The sequence below is a fragment of the Diorhabda carinulata genome, chromosome X (assembly GCF_026250575.1).
Source record: "Diorhabda carinulata isolate Delta chromosome X, icDioCari1.1, whole genome shotgun sequence".
NCBI classification, from domain to species: Eukaryota; Metazoa; Arthropoda; class Insecta; order Coleoptera; family Chrysomelidae; genus Diorhabda; species Diorhabda carinulata.
Window position 1 is genome coordinate 60774625 of NC_079472.1, and position 17124 is coordinate 60791748.

The window sequence follows — 17124 nt, forward strand, 5'->3', positions numbered from 1 at the left end:
AATTCTGAATAATGTACAGGTCAAAGTCACTCTCGAATTACAAAAGATCAATGCTAGAATCTAATTTGCCTATTCAATACCCATCATTGGAGCATACCATACAAGCATTTATAGCCCAAACAAATGAGGCCACCTCATGTTTATCCTGTAGAGGTGGTTTTCTATGATTTACTTTATTTCTTTATTTCCACGTGATGTCACTATTCCCACAGGACTATTTTGTTTAAGTTTATTCAAGGTTTATTCTCTATATATCAAGAATATAATTTTTTTTACATATTTCCGTTGTAAAATGGAATTATGCCTGTAGATAATAGAGATATAGCAAAATACTAGGAAGTTTTTCAGTTTTTCTTTAAAAAAAGCAGCAACTTAGTTTTTTATACCGTGGATTCCTGAATATGAAACTAAAACTCTTCCTTAGAACAAAAAATTTCCTTTTTCCACAAGGTAAAAATCACCCAAAACAACTCACTTTCACATGATATTGTCAACTAAGCCATTTTATCATTAAAAGTTATCCTAAAAGATGAAAATTTTTTTTTCAGAAAATTCTGAATTTATTATGCAACTTTCGTTGGCGCTGGTCACTAATGGGTTAAAAACGACTGTGTTCTTGAGTTTGCTTGTATGCTTGCGCAAATTTTGTCATGAATTAATTTATCGAATTCCTTTTCACATGCAAGCTACGATTTTTGGGGTATTACTGTTCAAATAATCAATATCAGAACTCATTTTGAATCGAAGCACAATCAAAAACGACTGTGATGAAAATAGTGAAAACGAAAAATTAAAATCATGCGATAGATTGCGTTTCTGTTTTGATTTAAAACTACTTGCAAAAAATGTTAAATACAATATGTACAGGTACGATAATGGCCGTTGTTAGCGGTAGCTCACAACACGTGTTTATTTACATGATAGTAAAAACTGTTTTTTCAATTATTAATAAATAATTATTGTGCTGGAACTTGATGATAAATTGACGACGAGAGTAAAATTACCAGGCAAGTTGCACAGAAAAATCAAAACGATACGTATAACAGTCACTGTTCAAATAATCAATATCGAAACTCATTTTGCATGAGTGCATCATTGCACTCATTAAGCACAACCAAAAACGACTGTGAAGAAAATAGTGAAAACAAAAAATTAATATCATGCGACAGATTGCAAATTATTTTTCTCATTGCCTTTACAACTGTAGATACGGTATAACATCATTTGGATTTTTTATCATTTTAAAATCAGTATTTGTAGTATAGCAAGTATTCGTGGAAGCCGTCGTGCTCGAAAAATCACTCAAACACCTTAATATTCACTTATACACGGTGTCCCAAAATTATCTTTACAACTTGAAAAATTCATAACTTGGAACCATAAACAAGATATTTATATTCCGTCTTTTGCATGTATTTCTGCAACCAATAACGTTTTTTTCCAATAGGCTGAACAGTTATAAGTGAAGATGTGGACACCACAACAGGAAGCTCAATGCGTGTCATAGTTCATAGAGACGAAATCAGATACACAGGTTCAACCGAACTTCAGGACAAAATTTCAAAGAGACCCACCATCCAGACCCCCCATCCTTGCACGGTACACAATGAGCACCGGATCAGTATTGCAAAAAAATGGAGCTGGATGATCCAGCACAAGTCCAGGAAATGTGGAGCGAATACGGCAAACATTCCAGCACAATCCGAAAACTTCAATTCGTCAGACAACTCCAAATGCCTACAACCACAATCCACAGGGTTCTTCATAAAGAATTGCGTCTGTATGTCTATAAGGCACAGTTGCTGCAGGCACTGTTACTAAGAGATAGATCAAAACGTGTGGAATTTGCCGTAGACATGTTACAACTTATTCAGCATGATAAAGATTTCTTGAAAAAGGTGTGTTCCAGTGATGAGGCCACGTTCTATGTGTCTGGTATAATAAATAGCCACAACGTACGAATTTGGGGTTCTGAAACCCCACATGCAGTAGTCGAGCTTCAACGAGACAGCCCAAAGGTTAATGTGTGTATGGCTTTTGCATAAAGAAATAATTGGTCCTCTCTTCTTCATAGAAATCACAGTTACTGGCTGCGTCTACCTGGATATGCTTCAAAACTTTGCTCTTCCTCAGTTGGATTGTACTTGTCCTTTCAACAGGATGGTGCATCATCACACTGGTTGACAGCATTTCGGGAACACCTCAACGAAAGTTTTCCCAACCAATGGATTGTACAAGACGGCCCAATTTCACGGCCACCAAGGTTTCCGGAAATAACACCCCTCGACTTCTTCTTGTGGGGTTATTTAAAGGACATTGTTTACCGGACACCGGTAAAATTGATTACAAACTGGAAGTGCTTAGGGCCCCAAAGACAGAATATAAGTATCTTGTTTATTTGTTATGAATTTTTGAAGTTGTAAAGAAAATTTTGGAATACCCTGTACTTTCATATTCTATGATGATGTGTACGAATATAACGCTGTTATTGGATAGTTCATTCCACTGATATGTCCGCTATTACGAAATTAAGACAACCTGTATAATTAACATACTAATACATTTCATTCACTCTATGATTAAATATTATTGGCAGGTTCTGCGATTGCTTTTCATAAAACTTTTACGGATCTGAAAAGAGGTTAAGTTTAATGTAGTGAAATACAGATAAACAACTTACTTAAGGAGTGAAAATCGATGTATCCAATAGTGAAAAGTCCGAATAGACAGTGAATAAACGATATCAGCAGTTTTTAAACAAATTGTGATGTTACGCAGAAGCGAAGAGTCAATTACTCTTCTTTGGAATAAACTTTCTATTGTTAACTACTGTCTAAATAGGAATGAGAAAAAAGTAGCACGAACATATTTGTATTGAAGAAAATTGATTATTGACACATAAGAAAAAAGAATATTTTCTACGGAATTATTATAGATATTGGAGCGAAATTTTTGCAGATTGCAGACTTTAAATGTTTCCTTTTTGTATATATCACTGTAATCTTCATGTGAATTCAGAAATTGAAAATTATTCAAAATAGAAATTACATCATAAACGCCATCGTTATCCCAATCATGGTATATACAGCGTGGAAATATATTAGTTATTAGTTATTTACCACAATAAGCTCAAAGCCCATCAGCCTTGTACAAGAAGCGAACGGCTCTCGATACACCAGAATCCAATAGTTTTACCGAGAGCTAGATCTAAAGAATATGCTACCAGAAGAATTGAAGATAACATACTCATGAGAATTGGTCAAGCCGTTTCGGAGGAGTTCAATTACAAACACCGCGACACGAGCATTTTATATATTAGATTTTTATAAATTAGTGTAGTGTTTAGTGTGTAAATAAATTGAGAATGTCAGAGAGAACGTTTATTAATTCATCCCACGAATAGAAAGAGTGTAAATAAATACGAAAAATTATTGCTTACTGTAGTAAGCAATAATAAAATTCTCTTTTTTTGGAATCGATAATTACTCCACAGTAAGTTATAAGCGATGATGATCTTTCTTCTTGAATGTTCTCCAATTTATTCAATCTAGTTGCTTATATATATCTGCGAATAATTTATTTTGTTTTGTTATATTTTCTTAAGAGATATTAGTAAAAATTCATAACTTGATTGTGAACAATCACCACGAATATTAGCACTTCTCCTTGTCTTATTTTCCTCTCATTCGCGTGATATAATTAAGATTTCCGACTTCATTCTAATATTTACTGATTTCTTAGCCTTATTACATAATCGTAGATAAAATTTCTGCAATTATTACGTTTTATAGTTGTTTAAATGTTCAAAAATGAGTATAAGTACCATATGGTAAAGTTTATATCGTTCTAATACATAGATATGACTTAGTTAATGAGATTTGACTTTTTTAATATAATATAACAGCAATTCTTTCACTTTTACTTTCTAAAAGTTTTCCAACGAACCCGATAATATCTCAAAGTGATTGTTTATAAAATTTAATCATCAGTCATTTGAATCCCAATATTCTATGGAATGTACCGAAATGAAAGAAAATATATTTATTACAATAACCGCGAGTTGATTGGGAAGATGTATCTTCCCAGTATTTGCTTAAAATTATAACTACTATTATCGTCTAGTTAAGCGTATTTTCCCCTGAGTTTGTCGAAGAAAATGGAAAATTTTCTGTGCCTCTTTAGCGTTTAATTTTAATCTAGCTTTATATGATAATTTATTTTGATAGTCTTGATGTTGAATTATATAAAAAACATTTTTATTCTTGACATCTTGAATGTTAATTTATCTGCCAGTGTTAGTGGACAGATTTGCGTCCTTGGCTTCCTTCATTATGCACATCTTTAAACTTTCGACACTATTCACTTATTTACCCATACACACGACTCATACTCCGATGAATTTCTGCAGTACTAGTGCCTGTAGAAAACGAATCTCAGTTCGCAATTTACACTCAATAATAGCTGACATGTTTACGTGGCTGTAGCACAACGCCGACTGACGCTCGAATGTAAACAATGGTGGAGTGTGTAGTGCAACAACTTCGCAGTCGACGAGAGCGCAGGGCCGCTTTCTTCGACTCGCGTAGCGTCTGCACAAAGCGATCGGAAGTTGTGCTTTGTGGATTTATACTGAAAATTATGTATTTGTCCTTTCCGTTTGACAATTTGGTACTTTTTTCTCTTAGATTCTGTCCGAAAACTTTTTCGTATTTCAAGTAGCATAAAAATTACTGCGCTCGAATTTCCACGTATCTTTTTGGCTATTGGTTGACTTTTCTACATAGATAAGTGTAATCTAATCTTTTACTTACGTTCGTAGACCTAGTCAGTCATTTTAATGGCTGAGTCAATGAGGTATTTGACTTAGTCATATTAATTAGTTCAATTTGCCGATTATTAAATTGAACAAAAGGTATATAAACACAAAGAGGAACAGTTTAAATAGACGTTTCAGAAAGTTAGGACAAGAGATGAGAATCAAACAAGGAGATAGTCTTAGTCCTCATCTATTTATATTTGTCATGGATATTACGATAAACATAATTGGAGAAAAGGCCTACGCAAATAAACTGTAGATAATAATTAGAAACATAGAGCTAGTAAAAATAGACGGTTCAGTATATGCAGACAATATAGAAATCGTAGCAGATACCTTTAAAAAAATAGAAGAAAAAGTAGACGAATCGAAAACGAAAATATAAGACCTGGAAAGGGAAGTAAATATCAACAAATGCCAAAAGATGGTGATGAATCAAAAAAGAGAACATAGGGAAGATTTAATAATGAAATGACAACGGGTAGACAGAGTGAACACTTTTTAATATCTGGAAGTCATTTTCAACCAAAACTATGACTTAAATATGAGAATTTTCAGAAAAAAGATAGTAACATCTAAGATGAAGCAACACCACAAAGCCTAATAAGAAAAGTGATAGGAACAGAAAGATATAAAAAAATAAGTGAAGAAAAGTCCACGAAAATTTTGTTACGGAAAGGAGGAAGAAGTGAAAACAATACTGTTGATGAATGAAGTAGCAAAGGATTGGAAATAATAGAAAAAATGTATGGAAAGACATTGAAAACTAAAATCCCAATACTCGAAAGGAGTTAATGAGTTGTAGGGAAGAAGAAAATTATGGAATCACTTTAATATAGGCAGATGGTATATCATAATACCAAAATATCAATTTTTATACCAAATGTTTCAGTTATATTCTGTCAACATTGTCTAAGATCGTTATCAATAGTTTGGACAATTTTTTCTGTGTAATTTTCTATCTTTGTGTCGAGCCTGTTTCAATATATTAATCAAGGGCGGTTTAATGTAAGATGAACTTAGCAAAGAAACAATACGCGTTGATATTTATCAGTCCTCTCTCCATTTATGTAAGATGTCTTTCCACCAAGCTCGGGAAACGTAATCGGAGAGAGCTAGATCAGGTGATTATTGCAAATATGGGTATAATGATATAAGTTTCATCTACTAAGATATATAGATTAAAAAACTCTCTTAGATTATGTTTGAAGATATCTAAACATTGATTTTAATTTTTAATGCCAGCGAGCTTTTGATCGACATTAAGCTAACAATTGTGCTATTGCATAACAGTTCGGTTGAAGAATATCCGGGTTTATTCAAATCATTTAAAAACACATAAAGAGAGAAACTCTACAAAGCCTAATAAGAAAAGTTATAGAAGCAGATAAGGGAAAAAAATCCACGAAAATTTGGTTACGGAAAGGTGGAAGACAAGAGAAAACAATACTGTTGATAAATGAACTAGCAAGGGATTGAAAAGAATGAAAAAAATATATGAAAAGACATTGAAAACTAAAATTCCAATACTCGAAAGAACTTAAAGAGTTCTAGGGAAGAAGAAAATTATGGAATCACTTTTATATAAGTAGATGGTATATCATGATCATTTATGTACCAAATGTTCCAGTTATATTTTAACATCCTTGTCTAAGATTATTATCATTAGTTTGGACAATTTTTTCTCTGTAATTTTCTATCTTTGTGTCGAGACTGTTTCAATATATTAAACATTAATTTTAATTTTTAATGCCAGCGAGCTTTTGATCGACATTAAGCTAACAATTGTGCTATTGCATAACAGTTCGGTTGAAGAACATCCGGGTTTATTCAAATCATTTAAAAACACATAAAGAGAGAAACTCTACAAAGCCTAATAAGAAAAGTTATAGAAGCAGATAAGGGAAAAAAATCCACGAAAATTTGGTTACGGAAAGGTGGAAGACAAGAGAAAACAATACTGTTGATAAATGAACTAGCAAGGGATTGAAAAGAATGAAAAAAATATATGAAAAGACATTGAAAACTAAAATTCCAATACTCGAAAGAACTTAAAGAGTTCTAGGGAAGAAGAAAATCATGGAATCACTAAGTAGATGGTATATAATGATCAATTTTGTACCAAATTTTTTATTATATATAAAGATTATTATCATTAGTTTGGACAATTTTTTCTGTGTAATTTTCTATCTTTGTGTCGAGCCTGTTTCAATATATTAAACATTAATTTGAATTTTTGATGCCAGCGAGCTTTTGATCGGCATTAAGCAAACAATTGTGCTATTGTATAACAGTTCGGTTGGAGAACATCCGGGTTTATTCAAGTTACTTTCCCTCGCGTTTTCTAATTATTTTTCTACGTAAAAAATTGGTATGAAAACTAAGTTATCCGACGATTTATGTAAAATTTTGTCAAGCAACATCAGAGAGTGTTGGTTTGTTTAACCTAATATATTATTAAATTACTGAAGGAATGTCCATGAATCTAATCGATATTATGTAATAAATCAGAATATATTTCTCAAACAAGATACGTATTGCATCAAGTGATTATTACATGTAAGGATTTTATATGAATTATACTTATGGAGGATTCTGCAGTTGTTATAAATACATATAATATACTGTTACTGGTCCTTTCACTTTCTAGTACTTAACTGGCTGAGCTCGATTTGAAATTAATTAATATGCCTCATGTAACAATAAACAGAGTACATCCTTTGGCAAAGTATGCTCGAGTAAAAGTAGATTGAAAATCGTTACTTCGAAATATGTCGATGTAAAAGAATCGAATACAATTGAAAGTATTGACAGGAATTTAATACTGCAGACAAGATTTGAAATTCACGTAAAAATTGTACTTAGTTATGTATTGGATTGAAGTCCTCGCCCTTTTATTAAGGCTACTACAAAGATAATAATTCTTTGAGGGTGAAAATCTTTTAAAGCCGTTCTGGATAGGGAATATTTTTTTCTTTTGATTTTAATTTACCAATTTTTCTTTTAATCACATCTAAACCTTGATATTATCATTGTTTGCCTGATTGTTGTTAAGAGTCAAAAATAAAAAATGGAACAATAGTGGTAGAAGAGGGTTGTAACCGCATGCTAGTTTCGACGTTATCACGTGTCATTAGAGCGGTATAACAAACGTTCAGAGGAGATGTTATTCAATGTGCATTAGCCAGGAAAGTAGTTACTTTCTCGGCAGAATACATTCTCAAAATATTAAATTTCAAAATTATTTCCAGAGAGGTTTAGTAGAAATCATTTATTTTGATTTATATTGAAATCTATGTAATCTATATTCACACTGTAGGTCACTGGTCGGCTAGACATCTTAAAAAAAAATGATTTGACTGTATTGCATGATGTACTGAGGTAAATGAGCCGTGTACAACATGTTATTAAGAAGTAAATGACCATGTCTGCCCAACTCATTATAATACAAACAAATAATGCTTCTAGTTTAGTCTGTAGTTCATATTCCGGCTTGTTTGTGTGAGAATATTATATTTTGATTGTTGCGAAGAACTGATTTTCTTAAATGGTGTATCTTCGTTACGTTCACGAGGGTTAAAAAGGGTACCATGAATCCTTTGCATTCATTTGTCTCTGAGTTCACTTATCCAATATCTACTCCTATCAACTTGATTGAGATTAGGTTGGGTTAGGTTAGGCTAGGTTAGTTTGTTCTAGTTAGTCAGCGAAAAAAGAAGTTCTTGCCAGCTAGGATAAATTGAATTAGACACCAAAATGTACTAACTCTAATATATTTCCGAGCGTATTTATTCATCGGGAATTGCGTTATTTTAAATTACATTGAATCTTTTGAGAAACATTAAATTGAAAAAAGTAATATTCAAATTGACGCTTGATAGAAACATCAAGGCTATTGATTGTTTTTGCACCCCAATAAGCTGAAAATGCAATTTTTCGACTATATTAAACTCTGCGGAAAATGGTAAGGACAAAATTAAACTCAGTTGTGAAGTTTTCTTCAAAGTAGGCTTAGAAACAACATTAATTCTATTCAAAAAAACCTTTCTTTTCTAATGCAATTCGTAGGGATCACAAAATTGAACTCGGGAATGCATTTTCAACAAAATTTAGTCAGGAAAAGCCATTTATTATCAGAAAATTGAACTTGGAACAGAAATTTTCCAATATTAACTACAGAGAAGTATTTTTTATCAAAAATAAACTCTAAGCAACCGAATGATAAAATTAAACTCTAATAATAGCCACTATATCAACTTTTCGACCCATTTGAATCATTTTTTGATTAAATAACTTCGTAAAAGCCTTTTTTCACTAAACGAAACATAAGAATAAACAATAGCCTTGATATTTCTATCTATTTAAATATTGCTTTTTCAAATCAATGAATATAGTATTTTTTAAAATAATCAACGAAATTTGAAAGGCCGCATTTCTTAACTAATTTAATCAATACGATGAGACATAAGTATTCGAAAGTCGTAAATATATTAGTGTTTAATTTAGACACAATCCCACTAAAAAAACGCTCTCACATATTTATGGGATGTTTTAAAACTTTTAAAACTTGAAGCTTAAATTCAAAAATTGATATCAAATTTTCAGTAACCCTGTATAAATCGATTCGTTAATTAGATTTTTTATTTCAATACGCTATTGTGACTTATGTGTATTCTTGAACTTTTTTCATATTAATTAGTAATGATATCATTCAATGTGGTATTCAAGATCGAGGACAGGAAAGTTCCGAGTGAAAAAATGAAGTTCAAATTTTTCGCATATTAAAATTTAATATGTTGTCGAAAGATTTCACGATAGCAGTGTTGTCATTCCTCAATACATAAATAGACTTATCGCAATAATATTCTTTCGGATTGTCAACAAATCACTCGCTACGTCGACAAGAAGGAAATTATATGAATAAATAATATTTTAAGCGAACGTTGGTGAAACATGACGAGAGAGCAACAACTCGTTAGATGAAAGGAGAAAGGATTTAATCAACTTGTTCGAGTTCCCGATTGGAGACTTGTAAGCTAATGAAATTTGAATTGCTGTTATTAATAATATTGGTCGCGAAATTGAAAATACGAAAGTGGACGCGCTTTTTAAACCTCACTTTTTAATGTACTTGTAGGAAGGATGTACCAATGTATATTTTAGCCAAAGATAATCTGAAATCCGCGGAAATTTATCGAAAATTAATGGAGTTCTGCTTTCTGAAAGTGGTTCCCCATGCGCTGTAGAAAAACTCATTTCAAGAGACCGAAGCACTGGAAAATTGAGCATTAGAGCAGGTAGTACTGAGTAAATAATTCATGAACGGCTAATTTTCAGCCAAACACTTCCGAATTTTGAGCTGAAACTGACATCAAGTTTGCACGCGACTCCTGCAGCGGTTTGAGGATGAATACTCACCATAGACGAAACTTAGTTACAACACTATATTCTGGAAAGTAAACGCTTGATTATGGAGTGGAGGAGGGCGGCGGTTACACTGTCACCGAGAAAGGTGTTGTGTATTTTCTGCAGTTGGTTTTATCACTTAACAACGAACTGTAAACGCACAGCATTGCAATCATTTCCTAAAAATCACAGTGAAACCTGTCTACCGATCAAAATGACGCAATTTTCAAATGGATATTGCTGCAAGAGAAAGCTAGATCGCATACAGCTCGGTTTGTGATGGAAAAGCTAAAAAAATTGACTATGACATTACTGGAACACTCTTCTTATAGTCCCGATTTGTCACCACGCGACTATTATTTATTTGGTCCATTGAAAGAGGCGGGGATTGTATGGAAAAACTGTAAAAAAATTCTTCTTCTATCAAGAACATAAAAGGGCTTTTAAAACAGCGTATACGAATATGTCTTTAACTTGTGACAACTCTATTCTCAACCCTGCTTGTTGACAACCAATTTAAACACCCCATATAATTTATTAAGGAATTCAATATATCTTCATTGGTTACAATTTTGAATCATCAGCTTCGTTATCAAGAAAAAAATAAAAAAAAACCTCCCTTTCTCTTGAAAAATAATCCTAATCATATGATATAAACTAAGGACCCATGAGGCCTCAAAAATATTTTATGTGTTGGTATAACATGCTCATATTATTGTCGCTAGAGTTTTTTCAATAAAAAAATACATTTCGTGAAGGAGGATTCAAGCATGGTGGAGAAGAGAATTTAAAAATACTCATGTCTAATTGACTCTAGAAACATATAATAAAATAGATTAAGCTCGGCGCCATCTAGAACGTACGACTAAATGATCAAAGATTTTCGTCATAACTCTGTAACTTGGTTAATCCTAATTTTAATAGCATAAACTCACACTTATTATAAAAGTCCTCATTTTCGTATCAAAAGTATCTTCTCGCGACACAAACACTATCACGTCACTTTAATAGTTGATAATAGTGATCATTGGCTCATTGATGATGATCTTCCGATATTGCAGAGTATTCTCTCGATAAACACATTCGGGACGAGAGAGAAACGGTACTAAATGCAGTGAAGATCTAAGAAGAAGTCTCTTGAAGACAATATTAAGTAGAAGGGCGAATTGCTGCAGAGAAAGGGGCAATGTGAAAGTTGACTAGACGGTAAATCGTGCAGACTCAAATTTTTGTTGAAACTTTGTCGAGAGAATGACGATTGAATTATTGTATTGTTGATTACGTAATGTACGGAGTTACTTTTGAGTAATTCATACAAGTGTGTAATTACGTAAGACATTAATGATAATAATTACGTTGCATTCGGTTACAAATAGAAGAGTGTCAAAATCGGCGAAAAAACCTTAAAATCAATTACAATATAGTTTCAAAATAATTCTGCAAAAACAAGTAATTTTAGGAATTGAGGATACAACTAGAGAAAGTTGTGAATATATGTGCTCCGAGTTTATTCTTAATTATCCTCTATAAAAATCTAATTACTTTGCCGAGTAATAAAATTTGTTAGTTTCTAAGAAACTGGACAAAAATTTCAAAGTGAAAATTGTTGTAAGTCATAAACTGCATGATACTTCAAAATTAAAAATAATATTTTTCTTAGTAAACCTCGAATGTTTCCCTAATTGGCTCGTGAAAAATAAATAATTTTATCTACAACAATGCATAAAATACGTACTATAGGCACACTTTCGAGTGCGTAAAACTATATTTCATGCACTATTACGTAAAGAAACATACTTTAAGCAGTCGCGTCTAAAAAATGTATTATTAAGGTCTTCGTAGTATACTGGCTAAGTACGAGGCTCATATGGGGGAGGTCCCAATTATTTTTATGTGTCAGGGAATAGAAACAAAATAACAAATTGTAACACAAACAACAGTTCATAGTATTCATTGGATTTTGAGAAGAATTTGAGGCACGTCCTAAGAGGGATACATCTTTGGAATACAGAAATCCGTCATTTATCAAAACATCATGTTTTTTAACCTCTTTTTTCCAAATTGAAATATAATCGTCAACGGCTGTTTTCAATGAAGATACACAAAACAGTTTTGTGAGATTACAAGTAACAAAAAAAATATTAACGCAGACAAATTTATTTTTCCCACGATTGTCTTTTTTTGTGATTGGTACGGGAAATCGATATATTCTCTACTGCTGGGCTGAAGAAAATCCTTGAGTAGATTTTCCACGAAAAACATTTTCTTAAATTGAATGTATGGGAATATAGATACTCAGATGACTCTGTTTTATGTTTTAACAAAAAACCGCTACTCCCCATCACGGTTAAACTGTAAGGCAATTCCTCAATGAACGATTTACTGTGCAATAGATTGGCAAAAGTTTTTATTGAATAGCGAATTAAATCCCCAATATAAAGCACCTGGACTCATGGGAAATAGATTGCTAGAGGTTTCTATTGAATAGCGTACTAAATCCCCCTAAAAGTTTCTATTGAACAGCGTACTAAATCCCCAATATAAAGCACCTATACTCATGTGAAATAGATTGCTAGAGGTTTCTATTGAATAGCGTACTAAATCCTCAATATAGAGCACCTGGATTAATGTTTATGGGGCAATCCCTTAATGAAAGATTTACTGTGCAATACATTGGTAAAAGTTTCTATTAAATAGTGTACTAAATCCTCAATATAGAGCACCTGGATTAATGTTTATGGGGCAATCCCTTAATGAAAGATTTACTGTGCAATACATTGGTAAAAGTTTCTATTAAATAGTGTACTAAATCCTCAATATAGGGCACCTGGATTAATGTTTATGGGGCAATACCTTAATGAAAGATTTACTGTGCAATAGATTGGTAAAAGTTTCTATTAAATAGTGTACTAAATCCTCAATATAGAGCACCTGGATTAATGTTTATGGGGCAATCCCTTAATGAAAGATTTACTGTGCAATAGATTGGTAAAAGTTTCTATTAAATAGTGTACTAAATCCTCAATATAGAGCACCTGGATTAATGTTTATGGGGCAATCCCTTAATGAAAGATTTACTGTGCAATAGATTGGTAAAAGTTTCTATTAAATAGTGTACTAAATCCTCAATATAGAGCACCTGGATTAATGTTTATGGGGCAATCCCTTAATGAAAGATTTACTGTGCAATAGATTGGTAAAAGTTTCTATTAAATAGTGTACTAAATCCTCAATATAGAGCACCTGGATTAATGTTTATGGGGCAATCCCTTAATGAAAGATTTACTGTGCAATAGATTGGTAAAAGTTTCTATTAAATAGTGTACTAAATCCTCAATATAGAGCACCTGGATTAATGTTTATGGGGCTATCCCTTAATGAAAGATTTACTGTGCAATAGATTGGTAAAAGTTTCTATTGAACAGCGTACTAAATCCCCAATATAAAGCACCTATACTCATGTGAAATAGATTGCTAGAGGTTTCTATTGAATAGCGTACTAAATCCTCAATATAGAGCACCTGGATTAATGTTTATGGGGCAATCCCTTAATGAAAGATTTACTGTGCAATAGATTGGTAAAAGTTTCTATTAAATAGTGTACTAAATCCTCAATATAGAGCACCTGGATTAATGTTTATGGGGCAATACCTTAATGAAAGATTTACTGTGCAATAGATTGGCAAAAGTTTTTATTGAATAGCGAATTAAATCCCCAATATAAAGCACCTGGACTCATGGGAAATAGATTGCTAGAGGTTTCTATTGAATAGCGTACTAAATCCCCCTAAAAGTTTCTATTGAACAGCGTACTAAATCCCCAATATAAAGCACCTATACTCATGTGAAATAGATTGCTAGAGGTTTCTATTGAATAGCGTACTAAATCCTCAATATAGAGCACCTGGATTAATGTTTATGGGGCAATCCCTTAATGAAAGATTTACTGTGCAATACATTGGTAAAAGTTTCTATTAAATAGTGTACTAAATCCTCAATATAGAGCACCTGGATTAATGTTTATGGGGCAATACCTTAATGAAAGATTTACTGTGCAATAGATTGGTAAAAGTTTCTATTAAATAGTGTACTAAATCCTCAATATAGAGCACCTGGATTAATGTTTATGGGGCAATCCCTTAATGAAAGATTTACTGTGCAATAGATTGGTAAAAGTTTCTATTAAATAGTGTACTAAATCCTCAATATAGAGCACCTGGATTAATGTTTATGGGGCAATCCCTTAATGAAAGATTTACTGTGCAATAGATTGGTAAAAGTTTCTATTAAATAGTGTACTAAATCCTCAATATAGAGCACCTGGATTAATGTTTATGGGGCAATCCCTTAATGAAAGATTTACTGTGCAATAGATTGGTAAAAGTTTCTATTAAATAGTGTACTAAATCCTCAATATAGAGCACCTGGATTAATGTTTATGGGGCAATCCCTTAATGAAAGATTTACTGTGCAATAGATTGGTAAAAGTTTCTATTAAATAGTGTACTAAATCCTCAATATAGAGCACCTGGATTAATGTTTATGGGGCTATCCCTTAATGAAAGATTTACTGTGCAATAGATTGGTAAAAGTTTCTATTGAACAGCGTACTAAATCCCCAATATAAAGCACCTATACTCATGTGAAATAGATTGCTAGAGGTTTCTATTGAATAGCGTACTAAATCCTCAATATAGAGCACCTGGATTAATGTTTATGGGGCAATCCCTTAATGAAAGATTTACTGTGCAATAGATTGGTAAAAGTTTCTATTAAATAGTGTACTAAATCCTCAATATAGAGCACCTGGATTAATGTTTATGGGGCAATACCTTAATGAAAGATTTACTGTGCAATAGATTGGCAAAAGTTTTTATTGAATAGCGAATTAAATCCCCAATATAAAGCACCTGGACTCATGGGAAATAGATTGCTAGAGGTTTCTATTGAATAGCGTACTAAATCCCCCTAAAAGTTTCTATTGAACAGCGTACTAAATCCCCAATATAAAGCACCTATACTCATGTGAAATAGATTGCTAGAGGTTTCTATTGAATAGCGTACTAAATCCTCAATATAGAGCACCTGGATTAATGTTTATGGGGCAATCCCTTAATGAAAGATTTACTGTGCAATACATTGGTAAAAGTTTCTATTAAATAGTGTACTAAATCCTCAATATAGAGCACCTGGATTAATGTTTATGGGGCAATACCTTAATGAAAGATTTACTGTGCAATAGATTGGTAAAAGTTTCTATTAAATAGTGTACTAAATCCTCAATATAGAGCACCTGGATTAATGTTTATGGGGCAATCCCTTAATGAAAGATTTACTGTGCAATAGATTGGTAAAAGTTTCTATTAAATAGTGTACTAAATCCTCAATATAGAGCACCTGGATTAATGTTTATGGGGCAATCCCTTAATGAAAGATTTACTGTGCAATAGATTGGTAAAAGTTTCTATTAAATAGTGTACTAAATCCTCAATATAGAGCACCTGGATTAATGTTTATGGGGCAATCCCTTAATGAAAGATTTACTGTGCAATAGATTGGTAAAAGTTTCTATTAAATAGTGTACTAAATCCTCAATATAGAGCACCTGGATTAATGTTTATGGGGCAATCCCTTAATGAAAGATTTACTGTGCAATAGATTGGTAAAAGTTTCTATTAAATAGTGTACTAAATCCTCAATATAGAGCACCTGGATTAATGTTTATGGGGCTATCCCTTAATGAAAGATTTACTGTGCAATAGATTGGTAAAAGTTTCTATTGAACAGCGTACTAAATCCCCAATATAAAGCACCTATACTCATGTGAAATAGATTGCTAGAGGTTTCTATTGAATAGCGTACTAAATCCTCAATATAGAGCACCTGGATTAATGTTTATGGGGCAATCCCTTAATGAAAGATTTACTGTGCAATAGATTGGTAAAAGTTTCTATTAAATAGTGTACTAAATCCTCAATATAGAGCACCTGGATTAATGTTTATGGGGCAATACCTTAATGAAAGATTTACTGTGCAATAGATTGGCAAAAGTTTTTATTGAATAGCGAATTAAATCCCCAATATAAAGCACCTGGACTCATGGGAAATAGATTGCTAGAGGTTTCTATTGAATAGCGTACTAAATCCCCCTAAAAGTTTCTATTGAACAGCGTACTAAATCCCCAATATAAAGCACCTATACTCATGTGAAATAGATTGCTAGAGGTTTCTATTGAATAGCGTACTAAATCCTCAATATAGAGCACCTGGATTAATGTTTATGGGGCAATCCCTTAATGAAAGATTTACTGTGCAATACATTGGTAAAAGTTTCTATTAAATAGTGTACTAAATCCTCAATATAGAGCACCTGGATTAATGTTTATGGGGCAATACCTTAATGAAAGATTTACTGTGCAATAGATTGGTAAAAGTTTCTATTAAATAGTGTACTAAATCCTCAATATAGAGCACCTGGATTAATGTTTATGGGGCAATCCCTTAATGAAAGATTTACTGTGCAATAGATTGGTAAAAGTTTCTATTAAATAGTGTACTAAATCCTCAATATAGAGCACCTGGATTAATGTTTATGGGGCAATCCCTTAATGAAAGATTTACTGTGCAATAGATTGGTAAAAGTTTCTATTAAATAGTGTACTAAATCCTCAATATAGAGCACCTGGATTAATGTTTATGGGGCAATCCCTTAATGAAAGATTTACTGTGCAATAGATTGGTAAAAGTTTCTATTAAATAGTGTACTAAATCCTCAATATAGAGCACCTGGATTAATGTTTATGGGGCAATCCCTTAATGAAAGATTTACTGTGCAATAGATTGGTAAAAGTTTCTATTAAATAGTGTACTAAATCCTCAATATAGAGCACCTGGATTAATGT